Source organism: Lonchura striata, chromosome Z (genome assembly GCF_050655825.1).
Source record: "Lonchura striata isolate lonStrDom1 chromosome Z, ASM5065582v1, whole genome shotgun sequence".
NCBI lineage: Eukaryota > Metazoa > Chordata > Aves > Passeriformes > Estrildidae > Lonchura > Lonchura striata.
Window position 1 is genome coordinate 70,916,611 of NC_140740.1, and position 17,893 is coordinate 70,934,503.

The 17,893-nt window shown below is 36.5% G+C and overlaps 1 protein-coding gene across 2 annotated transcripts in view; it reads left to right on the top strand.

The window, feature by feature from the left end:
• The first annotated feature begins 448 nt into the window (after window positions 1–448).
• The window catches only part of RFX3 (regulatory factor X3), a 105,304-nt gene continuing 87,859 nt past the window's right edge, over window positions 449–17,893 (top strand). The window contains exon 1 of one of the 2 annotated variants that reach the window (XM_021531725.3): window positions 449–743. The gene's annotated coding sequence lies outside the window, so the exon portion shown is untranslated. The remainder of the gene's footprint in view (window positions 744–17,893) is intronic. The other variant, XM_021531727.3, reaches the window with a different exon arrangement.

A 17,893-nucleotide genomic window follows, 5' to 3' on the forward strand; every position in this document is an offset into this window, starting at 1 on the left:
GCGGGGCCACCGGGGAGTCGGCGGGACAGGAAAGAAGACGGGCATGGTGGCGGCAGCGCTTCCCCTTCCATCGCCGCTTGTCGCCGGCGATCCACTCCTCCTCCTCTTCCTCCCCCTGTGGAAAATGGCAGCGCGGGCAGGGGCGGTGGGGGAGCGGCGCGCCCGCCGCCATCTTGAGGCGGGAGGGACGGCGGCCGCCGAGCCGCTCCCGCCCGGCCTCCTGCCGGAAGTGGCGTCAGAGCCCGCCGCTCGGCCGCCCCCCCCCCCCTCCCCGCGGGGCCTCGCGCCGCCGCCGCGCGCCCCGCTCCGCGCCGGGCCCGCCGCGCGCGCCCCCCCCGCGCGGGCGCGGAGCCGGGCGGGCGCGCGCCCCAGCCCGGCGGGCCGGGGCAGCCGGCGCGCGCCGGCCGTTACCGCAGGCCCCGCCCCTTCCGGGGCGCTCGGCCGCGCCGCCGCCCCCGCCTCCCTCCGTCCGCTCGTCGGTCCCTCCCTCCCGCTCCCGCTCTCCTTTTGTGAGTTATAGCAACCGTTGCCTTGTGAGTCGAGCGCCATAGTCACCGTAGTCCTGGCGACTGTTACCCATCAACAACAGCCGCTCCGCTCCCGCTCCTGCTCCTCCTCCTCCTGCCGCTGCTCCGCACCCCCTGCCTCACCGTCACCCACCGCCACCACAACAACAACAACCGCAGCCGCCGCCAGCAGCAGCAGCGACAGCGGGAGCGCCGCCGCAGCCCGCCCCGGCACAGGTGAATGCTCGGCGGGCGCACCCCGGCCTTCCCTCCTCTTTCTCCGCGAGGCATCCGGACCCGGGCTGCGCCCTCGGGCTGCGCCGGGCTCGGGGGCCGGCGAGGGGCCGCGGGGCTCCCCGCCGGCCCCGCGGCCCGCCCGGAGCGCCGTGCGCCGGGGGAGCGGGCGGGGGCGGGCGGGGAGCGGGGCCGGCGGCCGTGCGGGCCGGCGGCCGGAGAGGCTGGGCGATGCCCGGGACGCAGGCACGCTGCGGGACCCCCGGGACAATCGCTGGGATGCGGTGGGTGTGCGTCTGAGTTGGATCTGGTTTGTACGGGTCGGGAGATGGAGAAATCGGGGAACGCGCTGCGGCCGCAGTCAAAGGTTAATGGATTTAAACCTGAAAAAAGCCGTAGGGTTGGAAGAAAAGATGCAGCTGGAGACGGATCCTGTAGGACGGCAAGAGCAGGGGTCGGTTTCCCCTTTTTGCTTACAGGGGCCTTGTTCTGATTTGATTTGACTACTAAATGACTTAAATGTTGCAGGTTTTCTTGAACTTGCTATATCTTTTAACGATACTCTCGTGCTATCGATCATATCGAACCCCTTTTTTTCCTGTGCTTTCTCTGTGTAATTTTTTCCTCTATTCATAATTAATATTGCAGTTTGTTTTTGTGCAAGCTGTATTTTCTTTGTATTGTGAAGTGGGGTTTTGTTTATTCAATACCTCCACCAATACATGCATAGGGTAGCAGGTTTTTTTCTTATCGCACTCCTCCTGCAGGGAATTGTTTTTAAATTATGCTTTCCTACTGTCAGTGTAGCATGGAACAGTGAACGTCTAGGTCTAGTTTATTGCACAGTGAGTTACCTGCATGTGGAGAGAATCTATTTGTTTCCTTAAACTCTCCACTATTAAGGAAATTCAAGATACTGACTGTGGGTTTCAGCACTAAGCAGCAAAGAAAGGAGGAAAAAAACAGTACTAAAAAGAACTCTGAGTGATTTTGTTAGTGGTACTGCTTTTCAAGAGTACTTTTGTGAAAGAGGGAAGGGGCAGCTGCTTACCCCTCAAAGAGATGTAGTAGGACTCGTGATTAATGAGTATGGTTTCCTTCTTATTTTTAATCCAAAATACTTGCTTTATTCATCCATTTCGTGGTTGCTTATTAATATCTAAAGATTTGCGTTGTCATTGATGTCAAATCATACTCCAAATACTTCTTGAATTTTTTGGATGAAGTGAATTTTTGGCATCTTTTATGGCAATTAAACATTTAATATTGTAACATTTCCATACCCAGTTGCACTCTCCCCTTTGACTTGTCAAATAATGTGTTGTTTTGGTAGACTTTATTCTTTCTAAAGTGGTGACTTACTTATTTTCTTATTTATTTAATAATATAACTAGGAAAAAAACAATGCTCTTGTTTTTAATCTAAACCTTACATTTAATTGTATGTACACCTTTTCCATTTTTATATCCTTAGATATCCAATGTAAGATATGAGATTTGTATCAATTTTTTCAAGCAGGTATTAACTACAAAATCTGCTAAGTGGTTAGTGCATTGTTTGATACTGATATTCCTTGAGGCAAGGCATATTGGATTTTTTTTTTAAGAGTGTTTTAATATTTCATATTTCACAAGAACTTGGAAAATAAATTATTTTAAATAATGATCAAAAACCTCTACATCATCATCTTTTAATTCTTTAACTCCAAGATGAGGCTGCTGCGTACTAATTTTGTAGGCCCTGGTGTAAGTAAGTTCTAAATACGTTAGGAATTTTCAGTGTGACTTCTAGTAGGGTATCAGTTATATGGCACATCTAAGTCTTTATGAATTTGTTGTTACTTTCTGTGATTCATTGATTTAGAAATAATTCCTGGCATCTACTGTTGTTGAAAAGAGACAATGTCAGTTCTGCACCATACCTTAAGTACCTGTCTTAGAGCACGACAGAATATTGCTCAGGATGTCTTTGCAGAACATGTATCCAGGCTGCTGGGTAGCGAAGGAAAGTGTGTGCCTATGTGTGAAACAAAGTTTCTGTTCTAATTCTGCGGGGTGATGTATACAGGTGTTTCTGAAAAATCTTATTAAAAGCACATGGTTTTGTCTAAAATCAAAGACCTTCATAGTACTATTCATCTGCATTTTCCTTAGCCAATGACTACAATTTGGAAAATAATAAAGCAGGTGTAATCACTGCTTTTAATATTACGGACTTCTCTGAGAAAAGTATTGACTCTTTATTCTTTCTGAGATACTGCAGTGACCACAGATGAGATCTGCATTGTGTATCCTGATTCCCTGATGTCCACAGCTAACAAAATAGTTGGTGTTTGTGATGCTAAGCAGTGTTTAAAAATTACTTAGCTTGTGATATTTATTTATTTATTTATTTAAAATTAATAGGCTTTCATGACTTAGAGTGTGGCTATCTAATTTTGTTTCAACATATCCAGACAAACCAGGAAGGATCAGGTACTTTGTTGTGTTACTAGTAAGCTAACCTACATTGTGCTACTTTGGAAAAATCCTTTCAGTAGGGTAATGTAGGTAAATTAAATCAGCATCAAAGATAGTGTTAAAAGCTGTTAAAGATTTTAAAGTCATGGTGCTTTATTAGATAATCAGGTTTAGCTTTGTTAGCACTATCCCACTTCTTGTTCCTTCCTGACAGGGTATCGTTAATCAAAAACTGCCTAGAGAAATAAATGTTGAACTTTTATTTCCATACTAAACTTCTGAGAAGTCCAGCTGCTTTTGTTTGCTTCTCCTACTTGAAACGTAAGCCAGTGTCTAAAATGCAAGAGTACTTTATCATTGTAGTTCCTTTTAGTGTTGTAGCTATTGCTTCTCATTTTCGTGCTTTACTTTGAAAGGCTTTCTTCCCTCTGAAAATATTCTAGATTAGTTGTATTTTTTACCTGCAGTCTTCAACAGTTTACCATCCGCAGGTATGTGTCATGCAGAATGCTTACAAAATGAATAGGCTTTTAAAAAATATATATGGCTATTAAAATATTTTTTAAAAATAATTGTCAGTTGGAAAGACATAAGAATGCTCTACAATACAGAATAAAAAATAAGCTTTCAGTGGCAATGTAGTGTCCTGGTAGTTGGAGTTCCATTTCAAAATTGAGCTCCTTGTCAAATTTTTGTACTAGAGTACAAAAAGAAGAATGTTTTGAAATTATCAATGAATTTTTTTTTTTTTTGGGCCAAGAATTAGGGCTGAAAACTTAATGAGGCTTTTAAAATTAATAACTAAAGTTTAAGATCTTTTATTTCAATTAGCCACAAGTTTATTGTCAATGTATTTTGCCTACAGTTGGTTGTCAATCAGAACAATACTTCACTTTTCTCACAGCTAAGATTTTGATTTTTATATTTGGCTAAATCTAGTTTGTTAGAGACAGATGGCTGATTTAAACAGGTGTCACTTTCATTTCTTGTGCTTTGTATTGAAACTTCCAGAGGTTTACAAAAGAGCTTCCTAAAGCAGATGGTGATGTCCACTTCTGTGATTAGAAAAATATACTTTTGTAGGAAATTATTTTCCTAGTGACTAGGTGTATTTTAATAGTTTGATATGTCATATTAAAATTTATGCTCTGATAGTTAAAATGTCATAGCAGAATTTGAGATATTTCATATAATACAATCATTTTAAAATTTCTCATTGGACTTTTAAGGGAGATGTGAGTATTCTAGTGTGAAAATCAGCAGTTTGAGTGTGTGGATAGTTGTAGACCTAATAATTGTTACTCTTGCATGACCAACAGCAGATATATTGCTTGATGTAACATTTTGTTTCACTACCTTATCTTTTCTACTTAAAGATTATTTATTTTTGGAATATTTTTTTAATAAAAATGAATTACTATTAAGAACACAGGATTAGTGTCAAACTAATGTATGTTTAATTTTTTTTTTCTGTCACCTTGCTGTATTAGCATATCTGCAGGTTTCTTTTCTTCTAAAAATTTTTATTCAGTAGTTATAATTTTCCTTAATTACAAAAGTTTTTAATAGGGAAGAATGAAATTGAAGTTAGATTTCTAATAATTTTTTTGTTATTTTTGTTTCTAAGGACTCCTTTTTTCTTGTTTTTATGTTGACTTTTTTATTGCAATGACTGGTGTTTATTGTTAGTTGTTTTCTTTTTCTAGAAGATGCACCAGAGGGTGCTGTGCTATTTGAAATACAAAAGGAAAGAAAATCCTGGAAGTTTGTTCATTGAAATGCATTGATAATGCATATGAGCATTGAATAAACATTACTGAAATTTTCACACTTTTCTGTGCAGTGCAATATAGCAAACTTACTGTTTTGACAATATTATGTTAAAAATCATAGAGGAAATTGGCTGTTCGGGATCGGATTATGTCTGTGCATGTAAATTCACATACTTAAAATGCAATTTCTGTTCATCAAAAGAAAACAAATATTTATATGTAAATTATGTCTGTTTCACTTGTAGCTAAAACTATAAAAGCTATATACTTATTGAAGTACTACATGAACTCATGTAAGACACATGCATTTTGGAGTGACCTTTATTGTATATTTTTCATTTATAAGTCTATGTTCACATTTTATGTAGCTAATTTGCTCATATGTGAGCCCTTTTTAAATAATGTATTGCTGTATATAGAATTCTTTCTCACTGAATCTCTTCCTAGATGGAAACTGAGGTTGGAATGGAATGCAATTCATACTTACGAATTGCAAAAAGAACAGGATATTTTTCTCCATCAATCAGTAGTTCTGGGAAAGAAGGCCACCAACCCACCTCCCCCACACACCTTCCCCCCTACAAAAACAAAAAAAAAACCCAAACCAAACAAAAAAAACAGACAAAGCACAAACCCAAAAAACCCAAAAAACAACAACAACGAAAAAAATCCCAACAACAACAATAACAAAAGAAACCCCAAACCAGCCCTCTACATATTTATAAGTACCAGTAGGTTTGATTTTAAATTAATTCTCTATGGATATATGAACCTGTCAGATTAGAAATTGATTGTAGTAACTTCTATAGTTTAGGAATATATATTTTTTTATCATATCCCGTAAGATTAATAAGGCAATATGTTTTTCCTATGTGCAGGTGGATAATGGTGTTGAGTTTAGTGTAATTTCCCTTTGGAAATGTGCAAAAAGACGTAGAGTGTATCTAGGGTAGTACACCTTAAGTTGCTTAGTTTTGGACACTATTGCAAACAATTTAGTTGTTCTACCTGTTCCACTATTGTAAGTTGTTCAGTTAGTTAGGAACTTCAGTTTTGGTGTCCTAAAATCAAGAGATGGTGGATGGAATATATTGTAAATTCTACTTTATAAAGAAATATACAATAAAAAAATTAGTGAGACTTGGAAGGTTAATTTCTAGCAATTTAGATTTCCTCTTTGAATATCTAATGTATTTCTAACCTGTCTTCTTTAAATTCTTGCATGACATTCATAGCAATGCTATGAGAACGACGAATATTGTATATGAATAACTGAATTGTGTAGCCTTTGTAACTTTATTCATTCATCAAAGAGAGGAAAGAGGAATTTAGTACTATTTTTAAAGGTCATTTCATTCACCCATAGACTAAGTATGTTGAGTACATCTCAGCTTCTTAGACCATCTCTGAGTGAACAATATATTTATTTCTTTCATTTCTTCTTATTGAAGACAGATTTCAAGTAAGTTTATGAGGCCTTTAAGGCAGGAACCATGTGTTTAGATTTTGTTCAGGCTTTGGATGCTGCTGCTACAACTAATGATCAAAGCCATGTTTGCTGTTTATGTACCAAGTAAGTGAATTCTCTCTTCTGTTTTACTTTGTTGTTTAATCTAACTATGCTTTCTCTTACATACCACTTCAGGGATTTTTTTTAAACTCTGAAACTCAGTGTAGTTAAATCATGAAAGATTGCAAAGTAGGAATAGTAAGAGGCATCTCTGTTGAAAGATGAAGTATGTCACTTTGCAGGTGCTATTGACTCAGATTATTCTACCTCACTTAGAGGTATTCTGGGGTTCAGTTAACCCCAGAGTAATACCTCAGTTAGAGGTATTAAGGTGTTCTGGGGTTTTGGTTTTCTTTTGTCTTGATTACTTTTTGTGTGCTGCTAATTATACATCCTTTACAAGGAACTTTAAAAGTATAATAGGATTCCATGACAGAACTACTTACAAGACAGTTATTAAGGTTATAGATAGCTATTTATTTATTCAAAAATACATATTTGGCTCCAATAAACCAGTTCATATCTGCTGAATTTTCAAGTGATTCTCTAATACCTTTGGTCTGATTTTCTTCCCTCCTCCCCAGAAATTCCAAAATCTGGGGCGGGAAGAAGGGAGAGCAGTCTTGCTTATGTATTTCTTTTAATCTCACAATGTTATTGAATGTTTATTGAATTTCTGAAGTTTCCTTTATAGTGGATTAGATGACTAGGACTGTCAATTTGTACTACTGTCTTTTGGTGTGATCTGTTGCAGTATATCTACAAAGCATTTTGAAATGTTGCTGTTGTACTGTGTGGCATCATCTTAACAAAATTAGTCTTATCACCTGAGCTTTTGCTTCCTTGCATTGTGGTAGAATTCAGCAGTGTGAAGAGCTAGGAGTGAAATTAGCAGTGAAATTAAAATTAACGAGTTGAATGGTAAAAGGTAGTTAGCATTATCTAAGGAGAACATCTGTTTATTATGGGTAGGGGAAAGCAAAAAACAAAAACCAAAATAGCTGTAGTTCTCATGCCATTGGAAGGAGTGGTCAGTGTCAGGATTTATGACTTACATTAAATGTCTCATAAATTTGATGACTTATTTTCTCTTTAACTGCTGCAAAAAGTATTCAAAATTCTCCATTTAGAGTCCTAACTGTTTTGTATTCCCAGTAAGATGTCTGTTGTATTCTTACCTCTTTATTGTTCTGTGGCTTGAGAGTAGATACAATAGAGTTACAGATTTAATGAAGGAAGCATGTTTCCCACCTCCCGTTTTTCCTGATGAGATGCACATTGTAGTTCTTCCATTAGGAAGGACATGTGGCTGTACACAAAGGATTGTTACTTTGTCTTTCTAGTTAATACTTTATATATTGTGTTTGTTATTGGAAGTCAGTGTTAACTACTTTGTATCTCAGAGAATTTAGAAAAGATTGTGAAGAGTTAGCCTTGCTTTAGGACTACTTTGTTTAATTAAAATACCCTTTTTACTTTTCAGTGTTTTTAAGAAAAATAGTTGTTATATAATTGCCATTTAAAAACTAAATTTTCTCAAAATTTCTTACTGAAAAATCTGGAATAATATAATGATCATCTGATAGGCATTTTATGGTTAAGTTATAGAAAGGTGTTGTACAAATATATATAGTTCAAGAGACTATTACGGTCATTTATAAAACACATGACTCATGAAAACTATTTAGATTTCTTCTGTAGGAAAGCCCAGCTGTTTTCAAAGTTACATTAGCTTTGTATAGTGAGGAGCAGTTGAGCTACCTGTATAATAGCTGATTTATCAAATTGACTGTTAGCCATGAGGTGAGTTGACACATTGTGGTAGCTAAGATCATATCAACATTTGTATTTGTCTTTAGCATTTAGTTCACTCCTATTGTCTTTTGTCCACTCTGTGTTAAATCAATTCAACTGAGTTGCAATTTGCAGAGGAGGTGATAAATAACTCTTCCATATTCATTGTATTGTTTTCCTGACAGATTTAGTAAATGGAAAAATGTAGAATCCAGTGTGTTTCTGCTTCCTCGGAGTTGAAACTGGGTAATATTAATAGCAATTCCATGTAACTTCTAGGAAGTTTATTTGTTGGACTTTCTTAAAAGCATGGAAGCTATATCATCCTTACAGTTGTTTAGGGAGTAGGACATGCTTAGTGTTAAATCATAGATTTAATGTAATTTAATATAATTATTATTTAATAATAAGTGGAGGTAAGTAGAACAGAAATATAGCTTCATTCCCTTATTTTGTGGAAATACATTTGAGCTGCAATTCTGCATTCTGAAGTGAGGCAAGGGTGAAATGAGGCAATTAAGATGAAAACACAGCTCTTCATGGTCTCTTTCCAGGTGCTTTCTGATGGAAGGTTGTCCTGAGTTGCTCTGGCTTTCTCCAACTTCGAAACTCCTTTCTAGTGTAAAGTGCACAGTCCTGAGAGGGTATTGCCTGGAACAGTAGTGAGCAAGTAAATGTATAGAGATTTCAGTATGCTGAGTCTGTAGAGGTGTGGAGATGAGAAAGGCTTAGGGTTTTGCAAACCTCAGACTAGTTCACAGAATTCAGGTTTTGTGTCTGAAGTACCCTTTGCTAGCAAACTTATGTCATGCTGAGAAAATGTTTATTTGCAGTAAACTCAGAATTAGAGATGGTCCTATAAAGCAATATCATAATTTATCATGTAAGTAATGATTCTATCTTATGAAACAGATTTTGCAGTGTTTTAAAAGTTGTGGGTTTACACTGATTCAGTTTTATCTGTTTTGTTGTAGTGGTTTTTTACTGCTGTTGTTTCAGGTCATTCAGATAGTCAGTTGTCAAACATTATAACCTTATGAACTTGTGTGGTCTGGGATATCCAGATTTTATGTTACTATTTTATATTCATACTTCCCGTGGAGTAAAAATTAAATTTCAGATATTAAAATTTCCTGCCATCATCTTGATATGGGCCACTGAGTCAAATTTCCTGTACTTAATAGGGCTTGAAGGTTTTCAGTATTTTCACTTCTTGGCCTACTTTAGTATTTATTTCTTCTTATTGAATTCTGAAGAAACTGACCTTTCTTAAATTCAGGGAAGAGCTGGACACAGGATCATGATTTCAGTGCAGTGACCAACTCTCATGACCTGATGAAGATGAATTCTTCATGCAGCCTCAAATCACTGGTTACAAGTTTGCTTGTCACAAACATATTTCAGGCAACTGAGATTAAGAGAAGTTTTAGGATTACTTTCCTTGTGAAAGATTGCCATATAAGGACACCCACTTCTTAATTTCAGGATGAAATATTAGATTATTTGGCTAAGACTTGTAACAACTCAGTGCTGTAAATCTCAGAGACTTTTAATGTCTTGTGTCCTTAAAACAGACGTAAGTTTGAGATATTCAGTTTTTGTGTCATCATAGTTCTGTTTTCTGTTACATGCTACGATCCAAAGATGGTAACTCTTCAGATACAGCTGAATTTCTTGAAAGCTCAGCATCAACAGACTGACCATCTATAGTCTACTGAAGAAAGGATTAAACTGGAGCCAGTAAATTTTTTTTTCCCTGTACTTGAAAATAATGAATATTTTGAAAAACTACAAACATTTTCTTCCTGTATTTTATAAAATGGGAAAAGATGTAATGTCCAAGTGGATCTGGCTGATACAAATTATGTTTTTGTCATCTATGATAAAGAAAGCCGTCTATGTGTTTGTAAATTTTGGTTAGAAATGCTTCAGTACTTGTCCCAGAGTTTGTAGTATAAGAATGGGAAAGTAACAGGTTTTGGCCATTAAAAGCAGCTTGAAGATGTTATTGTGTATTAATAGTGGGAATTGAGATATTGATTCATAATGTGTTACATCCTGTGATAAAATTACATGTGTCATCTCCATAAAACAAACTGCATAGTCACAAGTATAACTTTGTTTTATAGCTATGCTTCTGACATCCCAATGATCTGTTCTCTTTGACTAATATTTAGATTTAATTTTTAAAAATATATTCATTCCACATGAAGTACTTCTGTCTTCCACAGACTGATTTAAAAGCATTTTATGTGCTCTAGTTACAGGATTTAACTTGATAGTATGGGAATGGTTAAGTTTACTGTAATGTTGCCAGAATGATTTTTGCTTTCTTGTTTCCTCCTTATGTATATTTTTTTATTATATTTGGACTATTGTTGCATAGTTATATAGTTCCTAGCTAGCTCCAGCATTTTTCTCTACCCTGATAGGCAGAAAGGCAAAACATGTTCCAGAGGCTCCAAGCCCCAGGGGTCCAAGACCCCTATCTTGTCTTGGTTTTCTTTGAGAGCTAAGGTTCAAACCAGCTCTTGGAGACATATTTTCATAAATAAAGTTTATTTCCTATCTAAGCTGAGGGGGAATTCAGGAAGGGGTAGAACCAGGGTAATTACCTCACTGCTTGTGCTTCTGATTGGGGATTCTTTTCAATTATGCTAATTTGTAAAACTTACAAAACTGTATTCACCCTGTGTGGGATGGGCATTTTTACATACCTGCCCCTTCCAGGCCTCCAATAAAGACCAGCCTTTATATTACCTCCTATACTAGTATTGTCTCAAAAGTGTATTGCTCATTTCCAGATGTTTAAGGCATCAATAAACCCAAAAGAACAGGAGGTGCTGAGGGTACTCAGTGCAGGATGGTGTGCAATTTGCGGTTGGTTTGGTTAATTGTTTGGGGTTTTTTTCCATGAAGAGTGAAAGAAATGTGGAAGATATTTTTATAGGAATAAGAATCATCTAGCAAGACATTTTATTTTAATCTAGGTTGTTCAGCTTGTCAAGTGGATTTACTTGTGTTAGGGCAAAGGGTAAAACTGGTGGTTTTCACATCACTGACTGGTATGTCATTTCTGTATTGAGATATTTTCTCATCCTTCACAGGGTGTTAAAAAGCTTATATTTTCTTACAGCAAACATAGAGATTATGTCTTATAAACACAGTTGTCTTAGTGAAATCTGGAACAAAGGCGGTCACTGAAAAAAAATATTTTGTCCTACTTCTACAAGAATCTTCTGGCCAAAAGGAAGAGAACTGCCAGGCCTGTGAAGCTCTCTAGGGCTTCACAGACCTGTAGCTGCAGACTGCAGCGTGGGGGCAGATCGAGACTATAGGTTGGGTGAGACCCCGAGGTCCATGGTTGTCAGGTAGCTGAACATGTGCAAGCAGTGTGCCTTCACCATGGGGAAGATCAAAAAATATCTCTTGAGCTGTATGGACACAGGTATAGGCAGGAAATTGAGAGAAATATTTATTCATGTCTCTTCGGTATTTATTATACAACATTCACATGCATTTCTGCTTTTACCATTACTCTTCTGCAGTTGTGGGAAAGATGTTGGTTCGAGTAAATTCAGCAAAGGGCCACTAAGATGATCAGGAACTAGAGTGCACGTCTGTTAATAGGCACTGAAGGACATGGACTTTGTTCAGTCTAGAGAAGAGAGAGTTACAGGGGTCTCAACGGCAGCCTTCCCTGGAAGTGCACTTCCTATGGAAGTGTGTGGTAAAAGGATGAGAGACAATCACAAGAGATTTAGATTGGACACAAGAACTTTTTTCTCCATGAGGATGGCCCAACAATGCACCTTGGACCAAGTGAGGTTTTGCCATCTCCATCTTCGGAGATTTTCAGCCTCTGAATGGATAAAGCCCTGGGGAGCTGGTCTAAAGCCAAGTCTGGACCTGCTTTGGGAGGGAAGTTGGGCTTGGGAGCTCCTGAAATCCATGGCAGCCCAAGCTACACTATAATTTTACTTGGGATTTTTGCTCTACAGCAGAAGTTTCTAGATGTGATATAGTTTGCCTTCTAGTCTTGTTGGCCAGTTCAGTATCTTAGGACTGCATTTAAATCCTCTCATCTGGAAGTAAAAGTGGGGGGATAGAGCTAGAGTCATAAAATAGTCCTCTTGACATACATCACAAAGACCTGGATTGGGTGCACAGGAGATGATCTCCCTAACCACACAATTCTTGGGTTCCTTTTTTCTTAAGTGTGTTATTTCTGTTATTTTGGTCCAACACTTCATTCTATGGATTTTGCAAACTTAGGTCTGGACATAGACTGGATTCCTCACATTTATTTATACAATATTTTAAAATGAAACCTTGAGACTTTTCACTAGAGTCCTGCAAAGGTGAAAAAATAAAAGCAGGAGCAGGAATAGGTCTCTTCAGGAAAAGACAATGATGAGCAAAGGGTTTTATGAAAGAAGGAGGGACCTTGGTTGAATACCTGGCAAAACGAAACCCCAGTTGCTGATTTCTGTGGACATTTATTTGTGTGTATTTATCAAAGTCTTAATTTGGGGCTTTTAGTTCCTTCGTTGTAGCAAAAGAAAATAATAAATTAAAAGAGGAAGAACTGCAAATTACATTTTTATTGGAAATTATTCAGAATTTTAAAATAAACTGGTTCATTTCCTTTCCTTGATGAAACAAGTTCAGGGGTGTTGATGAAACATTCTATATTTGGCTTAATGCCTGGTGATTTGTAAGTGGTGTTCAATGTACATAACAGCCAACAATCTGAAGAGGGTATCAATCTTTTTTGTAATGAGGGCATCTAAAACATTTTTCTGTAACGTGACTGTGTTCACTTTGATAAGAACTGGACTGTGTCCAAAGAAAAAGGATTTCAGAAGCAAGGACAATAATTTTTGAGTATATGTAAAAAAATGTTTGTTTTTAAAAAGTGTTTGCTTTATCATACCACTACAGATACAAAATTAATAGCAATGATAGAGATCGAGAGCAAGGATCAAAGAAAGTATGTATTGCAGTAACTGTTACTGGTGAAATCAGAAAAAATAGGTTGATAATCAATGCTTCTGTTGACTGAAGTGGTTCTCTTTGGGGGTCTTTTGGTTGTTTTGGCTGGAGTTTATCATGATGGGATATTTGGATCCATAGCAAAATTAATGTACTTTGATTTCTTTTACTCTCATTTAGCACTGCTTGAGGGAAAAGCAAAAACATATGTATACATTACTAATTATGACAAATGTAGTCTGGATAATCATGGCAGTATTAGAAAGTAATCCCTTTATTTAAATAGAGGTATTTAATATCAGCTGATAAGCTGAGTTGAATTGAATTATTAAGGCCTGGATAAGCAAATACATTATTTACTATCTGTTTTTATTTTATTCATAATTTGTTAAACTTACCTCTGTTAAATTTGAGAATTTAAATTAAAGAGGGGTGTAGGATTTCCATAAAGTGTTTCCAGTGATTTTTTTTCCAAGGAAAAATCCCTTTTCTGATTGAATAAAGCATGTGAATGCACAGTGACCCTCAAAGTGCCCTAAAAGATCTAACACCATTACATAGTAGGTACCTTTTTCAAGTATCCCTATTCTAATGTGCTAGTATTTTAGAATGTTCCTGTCAAGTCCTGCCTGACTTTTTAAAGTCAGTGATTAAAATGAATATCAGGAAATTCAAGTAGTAGAAATCCTGGTGGAAAAAACAAAGAGCTGCAATAAGGAAAACAAATGAAATAAATATATTTCAAAATTTATGTAATTAGTGTTCACTGTTGGTGTTGTGCATGTTGTAGTTTAGATTTCTATATTTCCATATTATAAATGAGATTGCCAAACAACAGTAAAAATAATATCAAACAAATATCATTAGCTATTATGGAAGAATAATGCAATGGTATGTTATATAGTCGTATGTCTTTATCTAAAGACTTAGAAATCAAATTCAGTTTCTACTGTTCATGACATAAATCTTGTATAAATATTGTTGCTGAACATTCTTTATATTTGAGTAGGTTTTATATTTTCTATAGGTGCAGTAGGCTGGAGCCAAATAAAAAAAAGCTACCAAAAAATTATAAAAATCAGTTACCATTACCTTTTGTCAAACCATCTTTTGAAAGCAATATTACTTAAACTTCGTGAACATCACACTTTTTGTTAGATTATATGAACATTTCCATTAGGAATGTTTTGTAATGTTAGAAGCCAGAAAACAAATAAATAAACAAATACGCTTTGGATCCAGTTATGTAAGTCTCAATAATCAGTTTGTATTATAAGTACAATTACTGTAAACATAGAGATTAGTTAAATACTCAGTGTTGTACAGTACCAGCCATTGTCATTGTAATTGATTAATGACATTCTTTCCTCCTTTTTTATAATTAATTAATTTACCTTATATTATTTTTTATTTGCATTTATGTGTGCTGGTATGATTTTTATTATTCTTTACTTCACTTGGGTTTTACATAGTACTTAATTTTTTTTTTAACTCAGGGATTTTTGATTTGAGGGCAAAAAAGCCATGCTAGATAAACCTAAAACATACTTATGCATGTTTTAATTTTACAGTTTCATATTTTCAAATACTTTCTGCAGTCAATCTTAGCTAAGAGCCTAGAGAACTGTTTCTGAAAGGTAGTGTTGAATAAAGAGAATTTAATAATTTTAGGATATTGTTTATAAATCAATGCCTATAAGCTGAAAATATAAGTTGAAATGGTTTCTTCTAAGTCACAGATGGAATAAAAATAAAATATTGGTATCTATCCAGGAAATACAAGCTGTGGTGTGTTAAATCACTGTCTTTTCAGGTGCTCAGTACTCTTAGGTTGGAAAAGCAGAACAGAATGTGCTGTGGAACTGAGTGTCTTTTACAGTGAGGTCAACAAAAAGCCATGCGGGAGGGTTTTTTATATGTTTGGCTTACAGGTTTTTTTTTTTTTGTGTATGATTTGTTATGTATTTTAAATGTTAAAATAGATTTCATTTCATATCACATCAAAATCAACACCAGTAGTAACAATGTCCTGTGAATAAATATTTGCTTGTGAAAGCTAATGTGTTGGGAAAGGTCACACAGGAAGGCAAACAAAGTTATAATTAATATCTTAATGTTGTCAAGTGTGATAGTAAATTTCAAGCATGTTTGGTAAAATAGTATTTTTTTACTGAGAGGATTTTTTGTCATTGCTTTCAATGTAATGCATTTCTTATATATTTCCTGTAGAATTGCAGCTGTTGAATTTGCTCTTAAATTGAGTATAATTTTCTTCAGTAAAAAAAGAAAAACCTGGTAAACATAGTGAAATATTGGTTGCCTTGTTACAGTTGCAGTACTTCAAATACATGGTTACAAAGCTAAGTAGTAGATTTCTAAAGATACTTAAAATTCAGATGGTAGGGCAGGGTAAAGGATATCTTTAGGACATAAAGCAGTATTTTATAACAAGACAGCCTTCTCTAAATGGGTTTCTAAATTTCTAAGTTTGTAGATGTTCCTTTCTTTTTCTTTCAAATTAAAGTATATGCCAGCCTTGAGGTTTTTTTATGTCAGCATTTTTTCTTTTCTTTGCATTTATAATGGAGTTCTTTTTTGCTGCTTTATTATATCATCACTGGTGACAGTGATATTTGCTTACTTATATTTTGCAATTGCAATTATTTTTTCAGTTCTTTTTTGGCATTCACCTTTAGTTACTAAGCTCGGCAGTTCAGTATCCACAGTTTGGGTGTTTGGCTTTTTTCCCCTGTTCTTGCTGGATGCCTGGCTTGGATGTGGTTTAATATTTAACAGTTTACCTGAGATAGTGGGGTGTGACTAGTCTGCTAAGCATCACACAGTACTGACATAGTTGGTTGTAGGGTTTGCCTACAGAAGCTGAGATTGACTTTCAGGAACTGCCTGATTTTTTTATTTGCCAGCAACCACTTTGCTTTCATGTTTGCTAATCTCTAGCTTTCTCTCAGGGTGCTTTAGCCTGCTTCATGGCAATGTATACAGAATTGATACTTAAAAATATATTTGGAAGAACATTCTTTTAGTCAGTGTGATGTAGATGGAAATAACTTGTATTGAGAAATTCAGAATCTGTTTCTTTTAACAGCTACATGAGAACAGGTAGCTCCAGACTCTGTAGAAAATAACCCAGTTACTGAGGAGTGGAATGCTTGAAGAATATCTTGAAATAAGATCTTGAGTAATTTTGGGGTTTTGGTGGAGGGGGTATATTTGTTGTTGTTGTTTCAGGAAACTCAGGGGAGCGGTTGTACATGCATTTGGTCTGGTCTAATTGTGGTGGTAGTGAATTCTATCCTAAGAATAGGGATTCTAGAATTATGGGAGAAACATTACCTTCATAACTAGTCTTACTAATGTGGAATTGTCTTCTAGAGCCAAAGGAACATTCAGCTTATACAATTTATTTGAATGGCCAGTTTACAAGTGAGTTATCTTCTGTAATAAAAGATGAAAGACTCTTAGGCTCATCCTCAAGCTAATTATGGTGAGATTCTGGTCAAATTTTTTTTACTAAACTGTCACTAAAGACAACCAGAGTGTCTCACCAGACTGAAGGCATCAAGGCCCTCTTCTGTTTTGTGTAAAAAAACCACTGATGTCTACAAATTTAATTTCCTTCAGTAACATTAGAGGAAGTATACTTACAGAAGAACATTTAAGGAAAAATGGTGGACAGATGTAGCTTTGGATCTGTTCTCTTTGTCAAAGTCCTCCTTTTCTCTAATAAATTCTTGGGCAACACTTTAGTAAGGAATAAGCTCTAACAAAATGTTGACTGCAGAACTTAATTCAGATAATCAGTACCTACTCTTTAATTATAAACCTTAGGTAGTTTTACAGCATGACATGCTTCTATTACTCCTCTAGCAATATCTAGTTGTTGGTGTTGTCCAAGCAGTCTGTAATCTTTGAGGTCATGATGTCTAGGGTAACATATTACAGTGATCTTTTTTTTATAAAATCATAAAAAGCAAACTAGCAATGGTTGTTATACACAGCAGTTCTTTAGATTTATGGATTTGGCTAGAATGTGTTTCATTCTGGCTTTTTGTATAGACTACTAGGTTTGTGTCTGTCAACTGTTACAGGCTAAATCCCTCAAGTACAGGAGCTAATGCAGGTTTTTCTGTTGTTTGAGTGTTATCCTGACACAGGTGAAAAGTTCGGTTTTGCCTTTGAAAAAGATTTTGTGAACTTAAAAATTCTGGAAAAACAACAAAGTTGTAGTTGGAAGAATTTGAATTCAAGAGTGCATTCTGCTGATATTTGCTGTTTTACCCCCAGTTATCTGAGATTTTTGTATTCAGAACAAAATTGTATTGTTTTCATGGTTCCCCTAATAGTGAAGTATTTTGGAAAAGATAAGCTGTAGCATTTCCTTATATGACTACTGGAATCCATTTTGTGGCACTGTCTTTTACATCTGTTGTCTAGTTAACTGATCTTAATATTTCCAATAACTACTAGTATAGTCTATTAATTTCTTAAATTTGTACTCTTAAGAAAATAAGTTTCGTTTGTTGTTTCTTGGGGGTGTTTTTTTTGGGGTTTTTTTGGTTGTTTTTTTTTTCTCTGATACACCTGTCTATCTTATTCAAAAGA